Genomic DNA, 26,572 nt, shown 5'->3' with positions numbered 1-26,572 from the left:
GTGTGGTTAAATGAATACGCTAAAATTTGTTTCCTACCTATTCCCAGTATCATTTATAAGCATTTTTACGAACCACTTAATTTAAAATATGATTGGGTCTTAGAACATTGGAATTTCGTATATGAGTTATGAAGTAGCAGCTAAAATAAGTTTGTAGAAATAAGTATTTAAAATTTATGAAATGTGGAAATTCTGTATGTTGTATATAGTTTGACATTTCTTCCCTGATATCTTAGTCAAAAGTATCAACTAATAATGAAGATGTAATTTGAAAAATTTTATACACTTGAAAATATTGAAGAAATATTATAATTTATAAATCTATAATTTAATTCCGATTAGTTTTATTTCAGTAAAAGTGCTTGCCTATTCTGGGTGTGGGGATTTCAAATCCGAAATTAGAAGTCTAAAGTTACAGATTTTCTTGAAAATGAGATTATTAGTAATTTTTTTGTCGATATGTCGAAATGTTTAAAAAAGTTATATATAGCAATGGGATGCTTAAATGTTGATACAAGCTTCTAGGAGAGTTTGGATATCCTCAGGATTAAAATTGCATCATAATCATGACCGAAAATGCTGTCTTACGCTGCTAGGGGCGCTTATCCTATTATTACCTGTTAAGAAGCACACTAAGGAATGGATCATAATAGGGAAGCACCTTCAGCAGCGTCTGATGACATTTTCGGGCAAGGGTTTCTATACAATTTTAATCCTGAATATGTACCCTAATTCCCCTAAATTATTATGAAGGACAGGAATGTCTTTGTTTAATAATAAAATTGTCAAAATAAACTTACATGTAATAATTGAATTACTATTAATAATTGAGAGAGTTTCAGTTTTTGCTAGGTTAAGTAGTATCAAAAATTTAACCTTTTTTAAATCATCTTTGATATGATGGGAAAAATGATTTTAAGTAGTAAAAGAACACGATGTAACATGCTGGTTACATCGGTGTCGAGTTCAATTCGCGCTTCTTCGTGAAAGACATTCTCCAATTGGTTTAATTTTATGCATATTGGTTAATTATTTGTTACTTTTACTCTAAAGATTTTAAACTTTTTTACCGTTTCACTCACGAGCATTGTAAAAAATAAACCTAATCAAATAATAATTATATGCACCAAAAGGCACTTTGAGTATATCATCTGTAACCAAAGTGCACAAGGTACACAAATTTTTCGTTGCATTTATATAAATACTTGATGTTCCCTAATTTGGCAATGGGGATTTCGAATCTGAATTTAATTTTGATTCTTAAGTTACAGATTTTTTTAAAATGACATTTTAGTCTATTTTTTGACAAAATGTGCAAATTTAAAAAGGTCATATACATGAAGGAGTCGTGTAAATGTTGCGACAAGCTTCTAGGGGAGCATCATAAGGATTGAAATTGCATGGGAGCCCGGAATTGCCATCGTACACGGTCTTGGGAATCTGAGGCATTTGAGAAGCGCGTTTTTCCTATTCACAATTACTCCGTATCACAAAAAATAAATAAATAAAAAATAAAGAGAAAAAAAATTCTTTTAATTCCTTTTATAAATAGCTCTCCATGTAAATATGATTATTTTTCTGTCATATGATTATTTTCATTTCATTTTATCACCAGCATTAACTGGCTGATCTGCATCTAGCTTGCATCAAATATAAAAACAAATATTGATTCTTTAATATTGAATGATTAATACTGATTAAGCTTAAGCTATCACATTGTCAAAAATTTCAGATCGATTACGATAATAAATACTGGCACCTTTCATGCCGCTACTTTTTACTGTAAAATCCATTTTTGCAGGAACATGCTACGGAACAAAAAACCTGATGCCTTAGTTTTTACAGTAATAATTACCGTAAAATCATTGAATCACTCTAATTAAATAAATATTACTGCAAAAATTACGGTATAATAATTTACGACAAAAATGGATTTTACGGAAAACGCGTTAAGTGCCAATTTCTTATACCGTAATTCGATACAGAATTTTTTACAGAGCATGTGAGCTTACATTTTCTTGTTAAAATGGAAACATATTAGAGATTTAAACTTACTTATTCTAACACAGTTCATTTCAAATAAAAATTAATATCATTTTATCTAATTTATCTTTAAATACTAAATTCGCTGAAACTCATTTCCACGCCAAGGAGAGTATTTATGAAATTAATCATTTAAACCTCAGGAGTACAATGTCCTTCCAAACAAAATAAACGCGGAGTACGTAAATTAATTCCGTCTACATTCTAGGCAGACCGATATGTTACTCAATAATTACTGTTATTAAAAATGAGAAGCTTAGATTTCAATAATCGAGACAATTTTGCCTTCTTCAAGTCACGCAAACAGTTAAGAGAGTTATCGTATGAATTTTCTTTTCTCACAGCATTTTTTTATTATCTCTTTAACATTATTAAGCCACCATATCAGAATTATTTCAGCGCTTAAAGATTTTAAGTGACATTACGAAAATTCCAATGTTACTCCGTGGCTATTTAATGTCCTATTTTATAATTTTCCTTTTAACCAAAGACCTTAGCATAAGCTTATAATTTATCTGTCTCTTCCTAGCATACAAAGCCGTTTTTCAGGTTCTTGAAGATTAGCCCAATCGTCTGAAAGAAAATTACCCCAAAACACATTTGACCCTCCCCTTTTAATAATCATCTCAGCAATTAGAAAAAATTTCCATTGTGTATTAAAATGAAAGAAATTTAGACATCTTAGTATTTGTTTCTTAATATGGTTTAATATATTGTTATTGCACGAATTAAGCCAGTTTTCGGCATATTAATTTGTTTCAAGTACCCTGACAAGAAGTGAATATGTCATTATGATTTTTCCGTCTTAATCTCTAAAACAATTTATAAAAAAATATGTACAATTACAATTAAATCACGATTTCTGCTTAGTTACAACACTGCGTTGTAATGATCGTGAAGCGAAAAAAGTAAATATTGTTATGAACTCACGATTTCAATTAATACAATTACATTAAGAGAAATCTGTAAGACAAGTTTCATCATTTTAGTATTATATTCAATTGTAGAAAACTGCATTAAGAAGATATTCTTAGATAATGGTTACTCCTAATATTGGTATCTTTCATTAGAATCAGAGGTTTAATTAAGACGTAAGCAAAAGTATTAATGTTATGATTTCTTAATTATGAAATGTTTGTTTGGAAATAATTGTAATTTATAAGTAATTTTCTTGAGTAGAATAACAATAGTTTCAGAAAATTAGACAAAACACTATTAATTGAAAGATTGGGAAACTATAATTCGCTTTTTTATCGAATGAATTGTAAAATTACTGCACAAAATTAGTGTCTCAAATTCATTTATCAAAATCAGAATTAAAATTATTATTTATATCTGAATTATAATTATTATAATGTAAGACATATAATAGAATTTGAATAGAAATAATATAAAAAATGAAGCATTTCTTTTTTTTTTCAAACTATATTAATATATGTTTCACTTTTTCGTTATCTAATTGCAACAAAAGAGTTGGTATTTCATAAAAATGTTGTTTTAGCATAACTCATTTTCAAAATCTAATATTAGTTAAATCAATAATTTTCCTAGCTCAATAGGTTTTTTTATTTTTTATAATTGAAATAACTTTGTAAAACTTTTGAAACTCAAATCTCTGAACTCTTATGGATTTTTTTTTCTCCATCTAATTGCAACAAAAGAGTTAGAAACACATAAAAATGTTGCTTTAGCATAACTCGCTTTAAATTTCTAATACTTTCCTAGAAATTGTTTTTTTTTAATTGAAAGAACTTTGTAAAAAATGTATTAAGTTCAGTTAATCTCCATCTTTGCAAAATTTATTTATACATCCTTATTTTTTACAGGCTTCTACTGAGTTTTTCCCCTTTAATGAGTTAAATTTTCTAAAAATTACTTATGTGTTGATTAAATTACTATATATTACTGTCAACAATAGAATAATCAGAAAATTTTATTTATTTTAATTGAACCCACGCATCATAACATGATTTAAATTTACTAAAAAATTAAGGTGCAAATATTCTGCTTCTGCGCAATCCGAATTTGGTAATATCAATGGAAACTTGCTCAATACTTTTTTTAACAACACATATTTTGCTTGTATGCATCTTAAATTTTTTTTCAGGAAATGTGACTTAAAACAATACGAAGGAAAACAGAAATGTTTTTGAAAACCGATATTGTACTTTATGGAAAAGGAGGAAGCCTCCCTAGCCGAGCGGTCTCGGAGCCCCGCCAAATGCTGTGCAACAATAAATAACTGAGTAGCAATATATTAATAAATTAATGGGAAAGGATACATTATAGTTGGCCATTTTATAGCATAGAGTAGAATATTTGACTCTAATTAAAAGTATAATTGAGGATATTCAGCGATGCTAACTGGCTCTGCTTTGTAGAAATTATTTTTGCTGATAAAGGATTCTTAGTTTATAAAAGTCGAGCCAAATTCATTATGTCCACCTCTGCGAATAAACACAAGGAAACAAATTGTCCGTTGCATTTGTGCAAATACTTGGCCTTGCCTAATTTATACCTAGTTACATTTCAGTCCTGCCTAGTTATGTTTAAAAGGATCTGAAAATTAATTTTTGACCTAATACTATTTCTTGCCATATTTTCAAATATTTACCATTGCTGCTTACTCTCTTACTTTCATACAATGGACACTTTTTTATTATTATTTATTCTAATTAGCAAATTATAGAGCTTTAACTATCCGTTTACTAATAGTTTCAAATAATTAACATTAAAAAAATGTTTTAAAATTTCGCTCAATATTTAAATCGGAAAGACCGAAAAAGTGAATACCCTTTTTCCTATTCCTGAAACTTATCTTTTTTTCAAATATCTAGCAATATGCATCAATATCTGGCAATATTTTCAAATATCTAGCAATTGAAAAATTATTGGACTTGACTATCTATTTATTAATAACACCATCAATTAACCATAATGAAATTTTTTAAAATTTCGTTCAATATAAATCTTAATTTTATTAAAATGAATCTGAAAAACAAAATGGGATTAATTTTTGGCCTAACACTATTACCTTCTTTTTAAATATTTACCCATGTTGCCTAAACTCTTGATTTCGTAACAATGGACACTTTTTTATTATTATTTACTTTAATTAGCAAATTAGTTATTTTCTATTAATTAGCAAAAAGAAATTTAACTATCTATTTATTATTAATTATAAATAATTAACCATTAAAAAATGCTTCAAAATTTTGTTCAATATTGATCCTTAATTAATTTAAAAGGAAAACGGTAATACTCTTTTTCCTATTTTGATTACTTATCTTCTTTTCAAATACTTAGCAATCCTGCATATACTCAAAGTTTCTTAAAATGGACGCCATCGAGACCGATAATTTCCTCTCGCTATATTAACCGGAAGCAATGAAAAAGCGCTCGATGGAAACTTCCAAACTTTACAGCCCTCCGTAAAGGTTGAGGTTTCATTTAAAACGCAATTTACTCCCTTAGAAATTGGTACAAGAGTTTCCCCAAGCCCTTTTCCCAATTTTTAGCTATCTTTTGAGCTTATCGAGTCCATTGGTGAGCTAACTTAATGGACGAATCGCCTCCCTATCTTTATGGCTGTAACGTTTCAAACCGGAGCCTTTAGTATGACATTTAAATATGTATTCTGTGTTTTAGAGATCACATCTAAGTAAAGATTTCTCGGCATCCTTTACGTAAAATTACTGAATGTAACTCATCGGGTAGGGGCTCGATATCTAATAACAAACTTCCGTCTTCATTAATTAGTGTCGGTGCAAGTTTGAAAATAATGCTACTCTTAAACTAAGATAAGTTAGCATTTTTCCTGGAATGTAGTATGCATTTACTAGGAAATCTGATTAGTTTTTTTTAATACTTTACAGTGGAGGGCTGTTTGTTAATTAAAGAAAACTGAATTTATGCGATTTCAATATGAGTCTATTGTAGTCTTGTAGGATTTACGTCGCCAACGAAAATTCAATTCTTAGGACATAAAATAATACTTGTTTATTTGTTGCCTATTAATGTGTTATTTGTTTAACGATAAAATATACACAATTAAAAGTATCTATGAAAGAGTTTTTTCTTTAACTGTTATTAGTTAATATTATTTAGTTTTAAATTTTTTAGTAGTCAGCTAATGCATTTGCTTGGTAATTAAAGAAAAATTGATCTTATGCGATTTCAATATGAGTATAAAGAACACGGAGTAAAAATGTATGATCAAACCTACCAGAATATCGTAACATTTACCACAACTGATTCTGTGGGAATACCAAAAATATCAGTAATTTTTATTGAAGATCTTCATTAATGGTTTTGTTATAATTAACAATAAACTATGGTTTTATAACATGATGTGAAATTTGGTAAACGTGGTAAAATTTAGTGATTTTATGATGGCATAAAAATGATTTATTTGGTTAATTTATTTCCCAGTTTTGCGTTTTTTACTTAATGTGTGGTAATAAGAGCTATAATTTTGAAAACCAGAATTTTCCGTAAACCGTTTCCTAATAAGCGAAAAAGTACCATATGAATGGTTTAAATACTGTATATTTTAGTCTTATTATCAAGAATTATAGTTTCTTCTTATCAAAAATGTCATTACAAAACAGAACGGTAATTTAACCTGAATTTTTTTCTCCACGTATTCTCGTAAGATTTACATCCCCAAAAAAATTCAATTTGCAGAACATAAAAAATATAATGCGTTTTGTTGCCGCTAGTTAAATCAAAATGTTTTGCTTGTTTAAAACAAAAACGTATTCAATAAAAGTATTGATATACGAAAAAGAATTTTTAATTATTAGTTTCTAGTTTCATTTATTGCAATATATTTTTCAATGTGCAGCTAATACATTTGCTAAATGAAGAAAGTTGAACTTATTCGATTTCAGTAGATTCTATTGCAGAATCGTAGAATTTACGTCGCCAAGAAAAATTCCATTCCTATTATATATATTATTTATGTTTATTATTTGCCATAATTTGAGCTTTTTGTTGCTTTATTTTATATTTATTTTTAAAGCTAATTTCTTATAAAAACATTTTATAAGTTTCATTTTTCTATATCGAAGATCAACATTTTCAGATCAATTTTATATGTCAACAGTTTCAAAATCGCCATGAGCAGCATAACAAAATTAAAAAAACAAAAATGTTTTTTAACAATATTTTTTGGGAACTATACACCAAGCATGACTATTTGAACATTGCATCAACAGACTATTAAAATATACCGTTGTCAAAAATATTACTATTTCTTAGTAATGTTTCGAAATACGCAAGAATTATTAATTAACTGATGAAAATTCACGTTATATGTTGTCTGACATTATCATTTGCATCAGTTTTAACCAAACACACTTAATTTTATGACTGAACCAATGCACCTGCAACTTTCAAGGATAAAAAAGTAATTAATTTTAAATACTGTTTCTGAAAGCAACTGGAATAACTATGAAAATTGCATCAATGGGGTCGCTTTTAACTATGATAAAAGCTTACTTTATTTGTTTTATCCCTATCAATTGGAATATCTTGCAATTAATTTTAGAGATTATGAGAAACAATACGTAATACATAAATTTGAAAATATTTTTCATTGATTTGACGCATATTATAAACAACAAAAAATTATTAATGGAGCATTAAGTAAATATTCTCTACTCAATACGACCAATTAAATAATAAACTTGATGTAACAGGTAATATTATTGCAATAAACTTGGTGTAACAGGTAATATTATTATAATAAAATTGATGTAACAGGTAACGCATCTACAAAAGGCTGGCGAATCATCTAATCATTACATAGGTAAAAAAAACAGTAAACTGTAAAAAATAAATAAATTGTAATAAATTCCAGATCAAATTACGGTACAAAGCACCGACAATCTAGCTACATCATCCATAAAATCTATTTTACCGTAAAATCCATTTAAATAATATACCGTAATTTTTACAGTAATATTTATTTAATTGGAATGATTCAGGGATTTTACGGTAATTAATACCGTAAAAATTTCCATATATCGGATCAGCAACATGTTTCGAAAATTCCGCACCGAAAGTACCGGCACTCAGGGTGCTGGTTTCACCGTAGTTTTTTAGGGAATTTTTTAAATATAGTTTTCATTTTTGATGAAAGCATAAATAAGAGAATTGTTTTTCCCTTTAAACATACAGAAAGCAAAATGAATTATAAATTTATTGTTATGCGTTAAATAAAAGTTATTATTGTGTAAATACACAGTACTCAATGATATATGTACAAAGAAATAATGCACCTTTCAAAAGGAACAATAATGCACTTGGGCTCTACCAACAATATCTGACATTTAATACAACAAATAACGCGGGATGTCAGCTAATGAGAGCAATATACTACACTGAAAAAAATTCCAGATCAAATTTCTGTAGAAAGTACCATCACTTTGGGTGCATCTTTCGTAAAATAAATTTTACGGTAAAATAAATTTTTACAGTAAAATATTATACCGTAATTTTTACTGCATTTATTTAACTAGAGTGATTCAGTAATTTTACGGTAATTATTGCTATTTTATTACGGACGCAATACTTATGGAAAGTGTAAGTTAGGTAGTTTTTAACGCAATTAACGCATAGTAAAATATTTCTATAAATCAAATTTCCTGAAATGATCTCAAAGAAATCCCTGAGGTATTTAATCATAATAAATAGTAACCGCTTACAGCTCTCTGAATTATAAAATATGTCATTTAAATTAAAGTAACATATTTTATTATTGACAAAATGTTTACAGGGTGCCGAAATAAAATTATTTTAAAACGCAAAAACAAAAGAAAAAAACTGAAAACTTTAAAATTTTAATCCAGTTTTATCCGATGATCCTCAAAAAAATCTCACACACATTTACTCTAAATGAATAGTAACCATTTAAATTCTCTGAACCACAAATCAAGTTAAATTATATCAGCATATTTTACGTTAAATAATTTATTTTAATTCAATTTCATCCGTTGATTCTTTCAAAAATTCCTCACACATTTACTTTAAATAAATAGTAAACATTTACATTTCTCTGTATCATAAAAACAAATTTAAATTAAAATAGCTAAATTTGCTACCGATGCTATGTATACAGAAGGCGAAATTTAGGTAATTATTTAAAAGCACAAAAAAACAAATTTTGAATATTTTATATCAATTCAATTTCATCCGTTGATCCCGAAGAAATCCCATACACATTTACTCTAAATAAGTAGTAACCATTTGCATTTTCTGAACCACAAGACAAATTTAAATTAAATTAGCATATTTTACTACCGACTCAATGTATACACGAGGCATAAAATATTATTTTTTTAATGCAAAAAGTATATTGTAATGATTTTATATTAGATCAATTTCATCTGACAATTCTTAAAGAATACCTTGCACATTTATTCTAAATAAATAGTAACCATTTTCATTTCCCTGAACCACAAAACATAACTATCGTTCAAAGAAAAACGGGCACAGATTTTGACGCTATAAACACCCTTGGAAAATTCTGATCGAAATTCTTCGGCTTTTCTTCCCCCATCTTGGTTGTAGCGAATCGATAGAAACGAGGATCTTACATCAAGATCTTCTTACTGGAAATGGGGGATGCAGGAAGGGGATGCAAGAAGATGCCGCCGATCCAGATTCCTTCGGCGTCCAAGCAGTCAAGGTAAAAATATGGGGAATACGCCGCGTTCTGTTATTAATAATGTATAGCAATGACAGCTAATTATCGGGAGCATGGAGCTTGGGTTGTAGATGTTCAACTTGATTGTCTAGTTAAGTTTGATTTTTTTTTCTCTATCTTAAGGTTGTTCGGTCAAGCGTCAAATGAAAGAACCAGAGAGCGTTACTAGTCACTAGAAGTCTGCCGCCACTCAAAAACACGGTGAGGCAACATTGAAAGCATTTTTATTACCAAGAATTCGAACAGAATGAGTATGCAATAAATGTTAGGGGAAAAAGAAGCGACGAATTAAACTATAATAAAGAGAGCACTATATCATTATAAATTTCTGAATGATTTCAACACACTTATATATACTATGTTATACACATATTAGTAGGATTTTATCAGGGAGATTATTTTCTCGAAAAGTTTTTCTGTCCTCGTTCTAATATTAATTAAATTAATGATTTGTTTAATTAAATAGATGTATGTAATATGGAAATAGATGCTACAAATTGTTTTTGCTAAAAATAGAGTGATCATTTATGACCAATAACCGATAGTAAATATTCATTAGTTTAAATAGTACTCGAGAAATAATAATAATAATGCAAAATAACAGAAAACATATTTTAAGTTCGATGCTTTCTGTACTATTAAAAGATAAACTATAGCCTTAGGTTCGTTTCATGAATGAAATTTTTTAGAGTAAGTATACATTTACAATAGACATTAATTTAGCAATACTGTTAAATATTTTTAACTAGAAACTTGAATAAGATATTAAAATTTTTTCAAATTAAGGTAAAGAAAATAAGCTATATTAAAATTCTACCTTAAAGTTATGGTTGATAAAGTAATCTTTATAAATCTGAGCTTTCACTTAAAGAAGGAATCAGTTTCTTTTTATTGAAGGGATGAATAAATTTTAATAATTTGCTCTTTTTTAACAATATTTTGATCATTCACAAATAATAATTATAGTTATGTAAGAAATAAGCTATATAGATTATAAAAATCAGAAATAAATATTTTTATTGCAAGTTATTCTCAAGAGAATATTTTGTTTTGTGTTTCTCATTTAAAAAGATATTTAACAGAGATACTCGTAGCACTTTCTTCTAAATTTTAGTTATTTCTTTTAACTCTAGATAATAGATTAATATCAATTAACTCTTGATTACAATTTTAATTAAAGTAACTAATTATGGTTTTGCCTAATAACAGATGACATGCGTAGGATACATTTTTTAAAATAAAAATTACTATAAAATATTTTAGAGGATTTAACTGAAAAATTAAACCATCAAACAAAATTCTGAAGTATTTTTTGACATATTGTTTTCTTTTAAATAAATGTACTTATAAAATGGTAAATGCTTCATAAATTGTTTTTTATTCATAAAAATTGTTCATAAAAGTTTTTTGGTAAAATATCACAAATATATTAGTTAAAACTAATATAAACTAATTTTAGCAATTTCCTCAATAGTTTATTTTATTTTATCTTTATTTTTTTTAGTGTGTAAACATGAAATCTTGTGTGCGTATAATTGAAAAAACGTCATTTTGGAATTTAATATTTTCAAGTTGTTGTATTTAAATGGATTTGGTTTTAGTATGTAACTTTTAGAACTTCAAGAGAAAAAAAATAAAATTGACGTACTGTAGCGCAATGATATTTTCAGTAAAAAAAAATCATATCTCTAAAAATATAAAATAAAATGTAATTAAGTTTCTATTTCCAGAGTAGTTAAACCATTAGTATTTAAACCATTCTTTTGGTAATTTTTCTGTTCATACAGTAACTGTTTAGGGGAAATTCTGGTCTTCAAAATTCGAACTTTCATTACCACACATTTAGTAAAACATACAAAACTGAAAAGTAAATTTAACTGAATAAATGATTTTTATGCCATGCTCTAAGGTATCATGATAAAATTTTCAAATTTTGCAACATTTACCAAATTATATCACATATTAAAAAACCAAAACTTCTTGTTAATTTTACCAAAATCCTTACCAAAGTGCATCTTTAAAAATTATCGAGCTTTCTGGTGTTCCCATAGAACCTGAAACACGATAAATTTTACTACATTCTGATAGTTTTGATGATCCTTTTCTTTCTTAGTGTTCTAACATTTTATACATTAAATTAGTATGTGATTCTTTTTTTTATTGCAGTATTAAACGTGTAATCAGAATTATATATTTATTTTTAAAGACGCATATCATCAAATACAGTAAAAAGTAAACTTTTCATTTCTATGACGATATTTAGTACAAAATAATTTCGCATGCTTGAGAAAAGATTTTTCAATTATAATACTAATAATTAATCTGAATTATGTTGCAATAATATAAATTATTGTAATTTTTATGTGATTATATTAAGTCTGAATAAATAAAAACAAATCTAAGCATTTTAAACTTTATAATACAATTCGTAAAATTAAAGAAAATACACAATATTCATCTAGTCGTTACTCTTTTTCTAGTTCAGTTTCTGTTCCAAATAAAAATGTCAAAATTGCAAAATTTTCAAAAATTTCACAAAATGAAATATATTTGTGTGTTATACATACTTTTACGTAAAAGCAAAAATAAATGTATGAAGAATGTATAAGCTGTAATGTAAGTGTATACGAATATTTTCTGTTACATAAATAAAACATATTTTTCGAGTTTAAACTTTTAAGAAAGCTTTTAATATGAAGACATTATAAAAATATTGAGTGAAATTGAATTCTCATCGAATATAATTCGAAGTTAAATAATTTCAATTAAGATTTATTCTTAAAATGCATATAAAAAATCATAGAACTAGCTCTTTGACAATATAGAAGGTATTTTAAAGTCAGTATGTGTAATTAAAACTTTCCTGGTGTGTAGTCGAAAAAAACATTTTTAAAATATAATTGCGTTATAATCTTTTCTTTTCCTTTTTTTTTCTTTTTTTCTTTTTTTTAAGTAGGAAAATTTTCATATGAACATTTAAATTTACATGAATTTGACCATTAAGCATTGAAAAAGCATTCTGGGAACATCATCTTAAATTTTTTTTTTATCGTAAAATCCATTTTTACCATAACATTTTATACAATGATTTCTACAGTAATATTTATTTAATTACGGTGATTCAGCGATTTTACTGTTAATATTACTGTAAAAATTATGATATATCAGATTTTTGTTCCGTAAAACTTGACTGTAAAAATGGATTTTATGGTAAAATGTCCCGGCACTTTGACTGCCGGTACTATAATTTCAACCAGTCGATAATTTTAACTGGAAATTTTTATAGTGTAACTACTTTGAAACATAACTACTATAATAAAACACAATTATTTTGATAAAATGGAAAGAAAAATGGAAATATTTGCCTACTGAGAGTAACACATAAAATACTATATATGAGTATATTTTATTCACATGCAATTATTTTTTGTTGGTTAGTTCAAAAAAATGTTTTAAAAATAAAACATATAGCGAAAGAAATTCTCAAGCATTTTTTACTTAGATAATAATTTTTGATTCGTAAAACCAATTATGGTAATAATTTGTGATCAGTTGGAATTTTTCTCATCAATTTCCAATTATCAAAATGTTGCTGTTTAGAATTTAAGCGAATTACTATATAATTTTATACGTTTTTGCTAAATGATTTGTTTTTAACCAATAGTTCATTTTTATCAAATCCTTAGAAGTTTCATTCGCCGTTTCTTTCGCACCAATCGCAGCGGTGTAACTTTGAATATTTTTAATTTTTACCTTTAAACGCAATTACTTAGTTAACAAATTTGTTGAACAGCAATTTCTAACTCGCGAACATAGTGATAATTAAGAAATGAGAAAAAAAGAATCATATTACCAATGAAAAGTTAATAAGAAATGAAATTGTTTGGCTTTGAATTAACATTTCAACGATCTGTTGATCATATTATAAGTGGGATGCGCACAACAATTCTTGTTGGTTCATCTGAGTTTTTCTTGTTCAGTATTTTTAGTCAGTATTATATTTAACATAAGATAAGGTACAGAGGTGAGTTTAAAAAAATATTTCTATTAACACTAAGAGAAAAATTTCATTTGGTTTCAAAGAGATACATTTAAATAATCCTTACCAATCACATCTGTAATCAATGAATTCAACATTATTTTAAACCGATGTTGAAAGCCGATGTCGATGTTGAACCAGCGAATGAAATGAGAAATTCGTAAGTCTCGAAAATCATGATATTGTTTTAATGAAATAGTAATTTTATAGGGAGGATTTTTTATTCCTTAATGTAATTTAGGAATTATTGTCACAAATGCTTTCAACATTTTTTAAACTTGTGTTGATAGCGAATGGGATTAGCATTTTGTAAGCTATGGCATTATGGAAGCAGTTAATAAATAAATGATAATAAATAATTTTTTATACGAAAATAATTTTTTTTTATTCTTTTGGGTAATGTAAGGAATTAGTAATGTAAACGTAAATAATGAATTCAACAATTTTTTTTAATTGTATTGCTAGAGAAAGATATGAGTAATTTATAAGCATTGACACTTTAGAAGTAGTTTCAGTGAAATGATTTTCATACGGATCCAAATTTTGTTGTTGTTCTACGTAATATAGGAATTATCGTAAATGTAATCAATAAATCGAATATTTTTATTGTGGTGATATGAGTAATTTATGAGCATTCACAATTTAAAAATGGTTTCAGTGATATGATTTTCGTACGGATGCTAATTTTTTATTGTTTTAAGTTAAATGGGAAATATTATCGTAAATGTAATGAATGAATTCAATATTTTTTTTTTTTTTTGTGTTGATGAAAATGATAGAATGAAGAGAGTAATTTACAAGCACTGGCAATCTGGAAATGGTTTCAGTAATACGATTTTCATACGCATCTAAATTTTTTATTGTTTTATGTTATGCAGGAAATTTCATCGCAAATGTAATCAACGAATTAAATTTTTTATTGCGTTGATAGCGAATGATATCAACAATTTATAAGCACTGACAATTTAGAAATGGTTTCAGTGATGTGATTTTCGTATGGATAAAATTTTTTGATTGTTTTATATTATATAGAAATTGTTATCGTAAATATAATCAATGAATTCAATATTTTTTATCGTGTTGATAGTGAACGACTAATTTACAATCTGACAATCTAACAGCGGTTTTAACGAAATATTTTTTATACACTGTAAAATAATCCCGTTTCAGAACATATGGGGCAGTTATGGTACATGGAATTTTTAAAAAAGTTTCTGAATATTTCAGAAAACTCTGAAACTGAATCCGCGTTAATGCGATACAGTTTCGTACTTTTGAAAATAAAATAAATGTTTCTCAATCGATCGGAAACAAATTAATAAAGATCTCAGAGACTATTGGAAAAATTTTGATGATTCAAAATTAGTTTTTGAAATTTTTGTACCGTTCACGGATAAAAATTATTTCTTACTTAATGTTATTGAACAGAAAAACATGCTATTGAACAACAATAACATGTTATTGAACAATAATAACATAAAAATTAATAAATTTTAAAGACTTTCCTTTCAATTTAAGGAGCTTGCAACTTGAAAAGTATGCCGACTGCTTATTTCTTCATCAGAACAAAAATCGACTAACAATTGGGGAAAAAAATCGGCTTTATAACTATGATGTTATTTCACATTTAACATATATAACATATATATATATCTATTTATACAATTATTATTTGACTAACAAATGTTCATGTATTTTAGGACAAGGAATATTGTTTATTTTATTGAAACAAAAATTTCACTTCAGGTATATAATGAATAAGGATTGTTTTATGGAAATAAATGATAATCATTGTTTTTCCGAAAACTGTGGATAATTCTGATACCTCTTATTGATTCTATCCCTTCTTTAAATACTATAACAATGGAAATTTTCTAAATGAAAGCAACCAAAAATGTTTTATAACGTGCTCTAATTTGTTGCAGTAATTTTTATTTTAGAAGAATTCTTTTATTGTGTTATCAAAAATAGTTGCCATACATTCATCTAAGTTATTAACTTTACAACTATTTAAAATAAAACAATATGTAGTTAGAATACATGAAAACATACATAGACATGAGATAAAGTTTATATGAAGCTAATTACTTTTAGGATATAAATACCAAAGCGTAAAAAAAGAAAACCTTTTCTTTTATATTTTTAAAAAAGAGATTGTATTTTTCCTTGTGCATACAATTGTACATAAAATTATATTTTAGTCAATAATTTAAGTTCAAGAACCAATGTAACTACAAACATTAAAGAATATATTTCTAAACTTAAGAATCAATATAATCTTCTTTTTAAATATCACTTGAAAATTACTAAAGTAAATAGCAAATTAAATTTTGATAAAAGAATGCAAATTTTTTCATAAATCATCAAAGAACACAAATGCTGATTAAATAAGGACTATAAAACAAATTTTTAAAATTTCTGTCCAAAGCTTAAAAAGCTATATGAACTTGATTTCATTCTTTAACATAATATATATAGCTATTTGCGTTTAAATTCAAGAAAAGCGAATTTGAATAATAAGATGCGTTCAATACACTGTGAAAGCTGATGAAATAGTAACTTCACAATTGGCCAACTGGGGCTTGCTTAGTGGTGCGTGTAGAGTAATACTAAGCTCTCCCCTCTCGCATACAATTTGTTACCCATAAAAAATGTTTCAAGAGCAGGGTATGACCTTGAGAAGTTTCCGCCTACTGCACCGCCCTTACTCGATTAAGGTGGTTAAGGATTCTACAAAGGTTAAATTCCGTTCTCACTGAACATGCTTTTAACTGATATACAGTTCAATATTTATTTACAGTGGAAAAATAAGTAAGAAATGCGAAGGAAGATATTTTGTTGGATTTTTTTAAATATCAAATACCAGGTATGTTTAGTTTTGTTTTTTCCCAAATGTCAGAAAATAACCGAATATAATCTGATGTAAATATAATATCTGGAGAGAACAAAATGTTAATGATTACATTCTTCTGTTAATTTCTATCATATTTTATTGCAAGGAGTATTATGCCTTTCAAAAATCAATTAAATGAAACTTAAAATGTCATGAAGATACAAATGTCATGAAGTGAATTAATTGAGTTTACCACACTTAACGTTTAATATTTCATGAGCAATTGAGCTAACATTTTGCAAGTATGCTTTAAACACCAGATATGGTAAAAGAGAAAACCACCGAATATATTTGAGGATATTGATATAAATATAAAATTTAGTGCGAATATAACACCTATTTACGGTTACATTTCTCTTTATTTTGTTAGTTCATATCATATTTTATTGTATTGCGTATTTATGCATACCCAAAAAAACAATAAGTTAAACTGTCAGAACGTTATTAATTTAGTTTAATTGAGCCAGCAAGAAAACATTTATTTGCTTATTTAATTCATACTTAATAGTTCTACACTTATTGTTATGAGTGAAACTAGTAAAATCATACTATCGTTCAGCCTTGTTGCAACCTTAATATGATGTTAAACTAAAAAACAATTGCGCATTTTTTTAATTTAATGTTCAACTTGAATCAAAAAATTGCTCACTGCAACACCTTAATTTGGTGGAAACACATGTTGTGGTTGAACAATTTTTCTGAGAGGGCAACAAAATGAAATCTGAAGGAAGTAGTTATTTTTAGTTTAATGAAGCATAAATATACCATTTTCGTAGTTTTCGCCGATTTAAATTCTTTATATTAATGAAAGTTGAGGTTTTAATTATCTTTAATTCTATATAAACAAAACATATCTTTAATTTTTAAAAAGAGTCAGATATTTGAATTTTGAAATTTTAACGAACTTTAATTTTTGTGGTTTTGCTTTCATTATATCGAGATCTATTTTCTTTTTTCTTAACAAAACTATTTATTTACTATTCTTATATATTATTTTTAAAATTATTTTTATTTATTATTTATATTTAATATTCTCATTTATTTATTTTTTCCAATTTAATTTGTAATAATATTATTTTTTTCCTATCCAAAAAATATGTTTAGTATCTGACAAAACTACGTCCACTAAAAGTATTTGTTCATATTTTTCACTCCAAACAAACTAATTAATTTATTAACATTTATATATTGAACGACAGCCATCCAAATTCCATATTAAATTCAAAATTTTTAATGATAAAAAGTTAAAATTTTATATTGAAAGTTTGGCCTAGAGGTTTAAGCAAAAATAAGTACAGTAAAATTATTATATTCTGTCGTTGAAAATTCAAAATAGCTTATATTCTAAAAAATAATAAATCGTTGCACTTAACCATTACAATCATAAAGTTACAATATGAAACATTTTAATACTATCGAAGACTTTCTAACAATAAACTTATTTAAATTTTTCATATCTGAAGTATTAGTAAAACACATTAGAATAAGCAGTAATTTTAATCTTGTAAAAATGACATTATTTTACTGACATTATTGAATGACACTATTCCTTCCCTATATATTTAAAGCATTTCGTTACAGTCCTGCATACAATTTTCAATAACCTTTATTAATTTAAAGTAATACTCATCAACAATATTTAGAGCATCGTATTTTTCTGTTAGTTATTGGTTTTTGCGAAAAAATTATTCATTATTCTGAAAAATATAGATAAATATTTATTGGAAGCATTTTTAGTTTAGTTTCTTCACACTTATTTAGTTATTCTCTTATTTGCATTAAAACAATGATACAACTAAAAATATGAGTTAGCAATGAGAAATATATCATACAACAATAATTTCAGTACTTATTTTTGTCAATCAGTACTTATTTTCAGTATTTAGTAGATTTTAGTTCAGTACTTATTTCTTCGATATAAAGTAATATTTATTGATCAGTGATTATGAATTAAAAATTTCGCTAAATTTCATAAATGCTATATCTGACTTCCTTTTCACTGTGGTGACAAAATTTAACTTTTTTTATTTGAATTTTCTTTGATAAATTTAATTTAAAGCTATTTTCCTCATCACGATATAAAAACTCATACATAATTGTACGAAGAATAATAATTATGATTCGCAATTTTTAAAAATTTTGTATGAAAAATGCAGCTTTCTTGATTAACCAATGGGAAAAAGTCTTTCGGAAAAAAAACCCGCAAATAATGACAACTTCGTAAATTATAAGACTAAATCATTCATATAATTAAGAATACCATTCATACAGCTTGTTATTGAAATTTGAATAATTTTCATATTCTATTGACACTTTTTTATAACATTTCAATCTACTTACAAAACTATCTTAAATTCATGATCCTTAGATTGGTAAACTTCATTTAAGGAATGAGCAATTTCAAGATGACATTCATTTACCATCTGAAACAAAAAAATAAAGATTTTAGTCACAAAAGTATTTAGAGCAAGGAAAAAAAGTAAATTGTGATAAATTTAATTTTTATCTGATATATCGGTGCATCTAACGTACTTTATTCAGTGCGATGAATATCCATAAATATTTTAATGAACATTTTATAAAAAAATAAAAAAAATAGAACCATGAATCATTTGCGTCCCATACACTTTAAATTATTATAGTATTTTTTCCTGAATGAAATTGAAAAATATACTCAAATGAATTTTTTCTCATGGTGCATTATGTTACCACTTCAGAGTTCTCAAAATTCGCTTTGGCAATATAGGATTTTGTTGGCAATAAAAGCATTTATTTTTGTAATATATTATTTTTGATACGAACCTCTTATTTTTCTATTACAAATACTAAGAATTATATGACTGAATTACCTGTTTTTATCCAGGGTTCGTACACACCTGTAAAAAATTTATAATTGGTATTAATTTTGTTATAAAGAAGTTAAATTTTTTTAATATCAGCTTCCACTATCAAATTAAAATGTCACATCTGCCATTTTCTGAACTATATAGTATATACAGTTAGAGAAAATAAAATATTCTGGTAGCTACAAACATAATAATATATTTAAAAAAATATATAAATACTACTACCACTCTTAAATTTTTTCAGGTGTGTATAAACCCTATTATTATTATTTTCTTTTAAGTACATGTTTCCTAAATTTGATGGTTTGACACTCAATGAGTTCAAAATATAGAAAATAAAACGTTTAGGACGTCAATAAATAAAGTTTATCAATAATGATGATGTAATTTTAGCATGAAAAGGATTTGTTAATGAACCAAATAGAAAAAAGTAAAATATCTAATTGTGGCATTTTAATTCCCTTTTTACAATTTCTTAGTATCATTACTCCGAATTATCATTTTGAAAATTTGGGACATTAGAACATTATATCATCATTTCACTTTTACGAACTGTACTAGTATTAACGTATTTTCTGTGAATGATGTCAGTTACTTAGTGGATATTATGGTAAAAACCCAATACAATTTTATGTTTTATTAATTTCCGCGTCAGTCACAAAGAAGTAATAAATAAATATTTTATTGCATTAAAGTAGCAATAAAAATTCATATTACTTAAGTTTTCAATTAATTTGGGACATTTATTTCACATTTCGTAATGCTGGAAAGCTTTTGAGATGGTGGGTGTTTCAAATTTTTTATTAGGTTTAATCCTTTATGGACTACTGTTGCTAAAACTTAAAATTTTTTGTGACATAAAAAATACCTTTATGAAAGAAAGTGTGAGGACATTTATGCTTGTCGTCTCAGTTAATTAGTTTTAACAAGTTTTCAGCTAATTAGGGACATTTAGTTCACATTTTGTAATGCTGGAAAGCATATGAAATTATGGGTGTATCAAATTTCATATTGAGTTTAACCCTTTAAGGACTAATGTTGCTAAAACGCATCATTTTTGTGACGTAAAAAGAGTGAGGACATTTAGGTTTTTATTGTCATTACCGTTTAGTGCATTTGGAAAAGTACAAGGCCTTTTTTCAAAGAAGAGAATGCTAGTAGAAACAAGACATTCATTTAAAAGAAAGCCAACTTTTGTGGTAGCTAACAGAATAAATAATTTATTGTCTCTTTGCGCATCATATATCTGCCAACTCTTCAATGTGGTTGCAAAACTTATATTATCACATTTTCTTCTTCTTTAAATAAATGCGGTTTAAAATCATTTTGACTACCATTACATTTAAATAATTAAAAAAATATACATGGTAGGCTTGCTAGCTCTCTTTAAGTACTTTTAAGTGGTGGCTAAATTTTAACGAAACTTCAGCATACAATCTCAATTTAATTGGATTTTTATTAATACTAGGAAAACACTTTTTGGAAAAGCGAAAAGATGGCCGATATGATATCGATATTTATGCAATATATTTTATGTAAATTCCCAACTTATATTCAATAAATTTAATTTCATTGTTCAAACTTAGTTATATTAAAAAATGATGCATTGCATTGCTAAGTATTTAATCATAGATATTTTAAAGTAGAGTGGCTAAAGCAAGAAAAAATTAATAAGCAGTAAAGAAAGATTGAAGAAATATTATAATTATTTTTTCAATGGTGGTCACTTGGAACTATGGTCCATTGGCCACAGAAAGTGCCAGAACTGCTAACTCTCTTTTTGTTACCCAGTAGACACCTGTGGCGAAGCCACAGCGGTGGAGCAGCGTCGCCCACGTTGCACTACCACAACCCGTTTATAGGGCGGATCACATTCACACATTCCCACACAAAGGAGAAAAGACATAGAACACAGATAGATAGAAAGAAACATCCATGCCTTGCCCGGGATTCGAACCCAGAACCTTTCTGATCCAGGGACAGTTCCCTGCCCCCTACACAGGCCGGTTGGCTTGAAGAAATAAATTGATTTTACTATTTTCAGCCTGCTAAGATATATTTGAATAGTAAAGAAATAATTTTTGATTATAAAACTGGCCAGCTTAATTGCTAAAAGTATAGTAAAATTAAAATATTTGTCACTACTTTTTAAATTTTTCCTGGTAGTAGCCACCCTATAAATGCAACAAGGCAACGTAAGGCGAATCAAGAAATAAATTTTCTGCATTCCATTTCACTTTTTTATTTCAATTGAGGAAAATCAATGCTTGAAGCTTAATGTCAAAAATCTTAAAATATGGTTGTTTACTGTGATACATTTGGTTCTACAAAAAAAATTGTTAAAGGAGGACCTTATATATTTCATAGGTCAGTTACATTATCAATATTTGTAATTATAATTGCTTTATTTACTATAAAAATGTACATTCCTTAAAACATTATACGAATCTCGATTGTTTGATTTTATTCATTCTAAATTCTGAATAGATGACTTTAAAATGTCATCTATGTTTTATATGTTTTTTTCCGTATCATCATAAATATTTAACCTTGGCTTACGAAATTTAGATCAATTGTTAAATATACTAACCATAGTAATCCATACACATTGCAAGCTTAGTGCCATATTTTCCGGCATTGGGTATTCAAAAATACTTGTTCTCGTTTGCTACCCCCCTCTCTCTCTTTATACATATATATATATATATATATATATGTATGTATGTATGTATGTATGTATGNTTTTTGATATATGTGCATCACCTGAAAATTTAAATATATATATATATATATATATATATACAATATGCATAGATAGATATTCACAAAACGCAATAAAAATAAAATTAGGATGAAGTTACTGAAATAACTGAAGAGAAATTTTTTTAAACTATCATATATTTCAAACATTTTCTTTATTCAAACATTGATTCAAGCAAGTTAGACAGCCTTTTCATACATTATACTAAATGCATTTCAACATATACATTGATAGTACTGTTAACTATTTTAGATTAAATATTACTCAAGAGGACACTAATAAAGAATGACTCATATCATTTGTTAGAGGTACATCATGTACTTTCTCCATTCAGTTGTCCATTATTCTCATTATGAGAGAGATTTCAATGGGATTGAGATACTATTTTGATTTCTTTATTACTCTCTGTGCATGCTTAATCTAGACTCTTAAGTGTATTTTCAAAAGTAGCAATGAAGAAATTGCATAAATATATCTTTCAGGCATCCATTGAAATGCATAGTGCCTTGTTTTGCATAATGGCGTACTATGATTGTCCAAACCAGACCGCTTGGTTGTAATGCCATTCTCCTCAAAATTGGAAATAGCAATAGGAGGAGGAAAAATGTCCTTCTAGATCCAGATGTTGTCATAAAACGCATAAATTACCAAAAGAGCGATTAATTCTTCGTAGCCAGTGACAACGAAAAATGTAACGGCCCGATTTAACAATGAATATTCATTTAGAAACCTACGACTTTGAAGATTTCTTTTCTTAGGTTCCATTTTATTTATCCTTTTTCCGAACCAAATCGATTGGGGACTTTCTTCCCTTACTTCCTTTTAGTGCGAAACTTTATCACCAGACGGCGTTATTTATGTTCTTTAAATGGTCAGCATTGAGAAGACATCCCCTCTGCTTTATGGATCGATTTAATTGCCAGCGTTGCTTTAACTAGTCAAAATGGGTGGTTTCTGTTAGAGAAACCATGCATAATAATGAATAAGTTGAAAGGAAACAATGTAGTTATCGTGTACAGAAGAGTTATTTCTGATTCGGTCTGATTAAGAAATTTGCAAAGGGAAAAAGAACGTTGCACTGTTATTGCTAAAGGCCTTGTTTTAAGGGGAAAAAATAGGAGCAAACATAATACAGAATTCATTTAAGTACAAGTTGATTAAAAAAAAAGTTATTTTAATTTATTTTGAAAATAAATTTTGAATAGATTTTTTGATGAGCACATTTTTTTCCTTTTAATTAACGTGTTCAGTCTTTTTAATTCTTTTGGCTAAAATTACGGCGTACTTTTTTCGTATAAATTAAGTATATCCATTTAACGTATATATTTTTAAATTTAATCATAAGTACAGTCCTGAATCACTCTACCTCCCCCCCCCCGAAAAAAAAAGTTGTTACAAAATTATTTAATTATTAGAAGTTTTTTAGATCAAACATCATAACATTAAATAAATAAGTAACACTTTTATATATATATTTTATTTTGTGCTTGAATTTATTATTATTTTTAGTTTGATTGTTAGTACAATGAAATAAGAAAACCATTCATTAATTAAATCTAAAAACTCAAAATGTTTGTATGAAAAACAATTTACAAATATACGAATATAAAACTATTTTACAAGGCTTTTACATTTATGAACTATACTCAAAAATTTGAGTATTTTTGTAAGTGAAAATGCAAAAAGAAAATTTTAAAAAACACTATGTATCTTCAGTTAACACATATTTTTTTATTATTTTTTTATTTTTTTAATTTTTTTTTCTGCGTGAGATTTTATAATGGATCTTGGATATTTTCACATCGCTGATTTAAAATCTGCAATCGATTTCCTTCTCCAAGCTACAGTTTTTTATAAAATGACATTTTTAGTCTATTTTTTACTACTATGTGCAAGTTTAAAAACGTTATATATAAGCAAGAGGTCGCAGAGTTGTGATAAACTTCTAGGGGAGTTAGAGCACATCATCAGGATTAAAATAGCATATAAACCCATGCATGGAATCACCACTAGAGGGATTTACTATTATGACCAGTTCAGAAACACACGATGAAAGAGTCTTTAATAGTCAAGCACCCTTAGCAGCGTAGGACGTCATTTTCGGGTGTGTGTTTCAATGCAACTTTAATCCTGATGATGTGTCCTAGAAGTTTGTCCCAACAGTTGCATGACTTCCACTTATATATAACGTTTTTATGCTTGTATATTTCGACAAAAATTGACATTATAAAGAAATCTGTATTTTTAGGATCAAAACTAATTTTAGATATGAAATTCCTTCTGTAGAATTAGGCGAGTTCAAATATTTGTATTAATGCAACAAAAAACTCGTTCCCAGTGTAAGCAATAAATGAAAAATATTTATTAAACAGGAAATATCTTACAAGCCTAAATGCAATTCCTAAATCGTTTCGATGTGATAAAAAATAAATAAGCAAACTGCTATTTTGGTTCTTATAGGCAATAGAGTTTACGCCTGATCCATAGGAGAATCTTGACACCTGTGTGTAAAACAAAGCTGAAAAACAAAGCAGAGAAAAAGTTAGATCTTGGATAACTTTTGATCTTATAATTGGAATTTTATGTACTACAATTACTTCATGGTTTTAGCTTTCTTACTAAGATATAACAATTAATTAAAGCATATGACATTACGATACTATACAGACTTTCTACGAATTAACATGCCTATTTTTAAAAGGTTTTGCATTTTTTTCCACATAGAGAATAAGAAAATAAACATGAATATAAACGTATGATAATCATACGATAGCATGCCTCTGACAAAATAAAACAATGTTTTTGTTTACAATTGATTTTTCTTATTCTCATTTCTCCATGAGTTGAGAAAATCCATTTTGGAAAAAGCAAAAGTTGGCAGTTATGTTAACATGAGCTCTTTGGTGAATAAGGGACTAACTTTTCAGCGTCTGGATTTTTTTTGTTGTTTTTTTTTTTTTTTTTTTTTGTTTTTTTTTGTTAGGTCAATTTTTAAGCTCCTAAGAGCCGTTGATAAGAATCTCTTTTATTGGTTCTGTTAAATGCCACATTTTTAAAAGCTAATTCGTTTCCCAATATAAGATTCGATGGAGAAATTAAATTTTAAAAATAAGTTTGGTCAAAAATCCTTGAAAACCATTATTCGAGACTTCCTGCCTAAGAAGTAAAACAGCCATGGCAACAATAAGGGAAAATAATTAAAAGTGGTAGCTTAGGTGTGGGCGTGATGAATTTTGCAATTGCAATTGCTTTCAATTAATTCTAACATTAGTGTTAGTTCAAAGTATAACTATCTTTAAACTAAGTAGTGATGAATTTAATAAATTAAACTGCTTTTATTCCACTCCCAAATAAATTGCTGAAAAAATAATTAGGCTCACAGTTTTATCTTTTTATCCTAAATGTTGCCCACCTCTTATTGTATTAATATTATTTCCGTTTTATTTATTTCTAAGGACTATATCTGATTTCATGCTGTTAATTTTCCACATTTGAATTAAGAATTCATGAAAAATTATTTAACTCGCTGAAATAAAACAAAAATTATCTTTTAAATAAATAGAAAAAGAATTAGTTTTTACAAAAGTTTCTGACTTGGAATTATATAGTAAGTTCAAGATGAAATTAAAATATAATTATCTAATGGTACAAAAATGTTAATTCTTCTTGTTTCTCATTCACCCTCTTTTTTATTGTTTTTAGAGAACGTGTCTCATCCTTTGCTTTTTATCAATCATTAATTTCTAAATCACTTATTTCAAAGCTTATATTCTACTAAACTAGAAGCTACGCTGAAATAAAAGAAGGTAAATTTTGTTGAATCTTTCAGTTAGAAAAATTCTGTACTGTTATTAGAAAATTAACTATCGTTTTATTTCTCAAATAACTAAAATTGTGTATAAAACATGCATAAAATTCAATATTATGCATCATTTTGCCCGGATGTTTATTTTGAACGTTTCATGTTCTGTTCCATAGAGGGAGCTAGAGGTGCTGGAGGCTAGACTTTGTTGAAAAACGTAATTCTTATCGGAGTTCTTAAGGAGTGATCTATACGTGAGCTATTGAATAAGTAAATAGAAAAGAGGAAATTAATTATTTACTATTTAAGTCTAAATCTTGTAAGCTTTATATTTGAGTTCCAAAGAAAATATTGAATAATTTATCTAGTCTTTTATTTAGAAAAAAAGTTATGTTAAAATATATGTAAATTAGTCAGATTTTTTTTCCCTTTGTTAAAACCTGACCTTTTTTTTGTTTTTTTTTGTTTTGGCATAAA

The 26,572-nt window shown here is 26.9% G+C and overlaps 1 protein-coding gene and 1 long non-coding RNA gene across 5 annotated transcripts in view; one reads left to right on the top strand and one right to left on the bottom strand.

Moving 5' to 3' along the window:
* Window positions 1-26,572, bottom strand: part of LOC107457034 (uncharacterized) — a 130,865-nt gene that overhangs the window by 24,515 nt on the left and 79,778 nt on the right. The window contains exons 2-3 of one of the 2 annotated variants that reach the window (XR_011638317.1): window positions 19,536-19,562; window positions 19,027-19,109 (exon numbers count right to left, since the gene is read on the bottom strand). This is a non-coding gene — a long non-coding RNA (uncharacterized lncRNA). The remainder of the gene's footprint in view (window positions 1-19,026; window positions 19,110-19,535; window positions 19,563-26,572) is intronic. The other variant, XR_001585791.3, reaches the window with a different exon arrangement.
* The window catches only part of LOC107457033 (homeotic protein ultrabithorax), a 218,932-nt gene continuing 208,887 nt past the window's right edge, over window positions 16,528-26,572 (top strand). The window contains exon 1 of one of the 3 annotated variants that reach the window (XM_021148683.3): window positions 16,528-16,659. The gene's annotated coding sequence lies outside the window, so the exon portion shown is untranslated. The remainder of the gene's footprint in view (window positions 16,660-26,572) is intronic. The other 2 variants (XM_071187998.1, XM_071187996.1) reach the window with 2 other exon arrangements.

Source organism: Parasteatoda tepidariorum, chromosome X2 (genome assembly GCF_043381705.1).
Source record: "Parasteatoda tepidariorum isolate YZ-2023 chromosome X2, CAS_Ptep_4.0, whole genome shotgun sequence".
Classification (NCBI taxonomy): Eukaryota; Metazoa; Arthropoda; class Arachnida; order Araneae; family Theridiidae; genus Parasteatoda; species Parasteatoda tepidariorum.
Note: the sequence above shows the minus strand (reverse complement) of the source record. Positions and strands in the feature narration are given on the sequence as shown.